Here is a 2050-nt window from a genome sequence, read left to right as displayed (position 1 = left end):
TGACTGTATGGTCAGTTAATCTTTGACACAGGAGGCAAGAATATGTAACGGGAAATAGTCTCTTTAACAAATGGTGCTAGGAAAACTGAAAAGCAACATGCCAAAGAATGGAGCTGGACCACTTTCTTACACCATAAACAAAAATAAACTAAAAATATATTAAAGACCTAAATGTGAGACCATAAAAATTATAGAAGAGAGCATAGGCAGTAATTTCTCTGATATTGGCTATAGCAACATTTTGGTAGATTTGTCTCCTAAGACAAAGGGAGCAAAAGCAAAAACAAACTATTGGGACTGCATAAAAATAAAAAGCTGTTACAAACAGAGGAAACTGTCAATGAAACAAAAAGACAACCTACTGGATGGAAGAAGATTACTTGCAAATGACATATCCAAAAAAAGGTTACTATCAAAATATATGAAGAATTTATTCAACTCAATATTAAAAAAAACCCCAAATAATCCAATTAAAAAATTGGCAGAAGGCATGAACAGACATTTCTCTAAAGAAGACATCCAGATGGCCAACAGACACATGAAAAGATACTCAACATCACTAATCATCAAGGAAATGCAATTCAAAGCCAGAATGAGCTATCACCTCACATCTGTCAGAATGACTAAAGTCAAAAACCGAAGAAACATGTGTTGGTGAGGATGTGGAGAAAACGGAGCATGCTTGCACTGTTGGTGGGAATGCAAACTGGTACAACCATTGTGGAAAACAGGATAGAGGTTCCTCAAAAAATTAAAGAGGTACCTGAGTGACTCAGTGAGTTGGGCAACTGACTTTGGCTCAGGTCATGATCTCATGGTCCATGGGTTCCAGACCCACATTGGACTCTGTGCTGACAGTTCAGAGTCTGGAGCCTGCTTCAGATTCTGTATCTTCTGCTCTCTATGTCCCTCCCCTGCTCATACTCTGTTTCTCTCTCTCTCTCAAAAATAAGCATTAAAAATTTTTTTTATAGACAGAGAGAGACAGCGTGAAGAGGGGAGGGTCAGAGAGAGAGAGACACACACAGAATCCAAAGCAAGCTTCAGGCTCTGAGCTAGCTGTCAGCACAGAGCCCGACGTGGGGCTTGAACCCACGAACCGTGAGATCATGACCTGAGCTGAAGCTGGATGCTTAACCGACTGAGCCACCCAGGCACCCCTAAAAATTTTTTTAACAGAAATTAAAAATAGAATTACCATATGATCCAGTAATTCCACTAGTATTTACCCAAAGAATATGAAAATACTAATTTGAAAAGATATATACACCCATATGTTTATTGTAGCATTATTCACAATAGACAAATTATGGAAGCAGCCTAAGTCTTCAATGATAGATGAACGGGTAAAGAAGACGTGGTGTGTATATTTATATCTATATCTATATGGTATAATATATATGTGTGTGTGGTAAGTGTGTATATATATAGTATATATTGTGTATGTGTGTGGTATATATATATATGTGCTATGTATTATATATATGCTGGAAATATATATATAATGGGATGTTAGCCATAAAAAGAATGTGATATCTGTGTCCAACATATATTATTGGTATTTGTTTAATGGCTTATATCTGAAAATGTTTTGAAATATCTCCCTTCAAATTATTTATGTGACCCAGCTCATAAAGACATAGCAGTTTTATGGTCATGCGAATAAGTCAGTATCTGCATTTAACTCCCCAGCTTCTTGGGGAAGCATTTCTACCTGAAAGATGTAGATGGTGTAAACTGCGCCATGCCAAACTAACACAAGATCTAGGCTAATTTTCTCATTAAATAATAAACATTAAGACATAATTAGGATTAATTTATTTAAGAGAGCTTGCTACAGCTCTGTCTTCCCAAGAAAGATATAACATTTATACCTTGATCTCAGAGTTTCTGAAGAACTACATATTGGATTATTATATTAATAAATTTTGGAATATAATGATAGTAGTAAGGTTATAGAGGAGAATGTTATGCTTTGATATGTCCTTAAATATAGTATTTAGGGACCAACTATCATGATTCCAAACACTTGCTTTCAAATGGTTCAGCA

Source organism: Suricata suricatta, chromosome 11 (genome assembly GCF_006229205.1).
Source record: "Suricata suricatta isolate VVHF042 chromosome 11, meerkat_22Aug2017_6uvM2_HiC, whole genome shotgun sequence".
NCBI classification, from domain to species: domain Eukaryota; kingdom Metazoa; phylum Chordata; class Mammalia; order Carnivora; family Herpestidae; genus Suricata; species Suricata suricatta.
Note: the sequence above shows the minus strand (reverse complement) of the source record.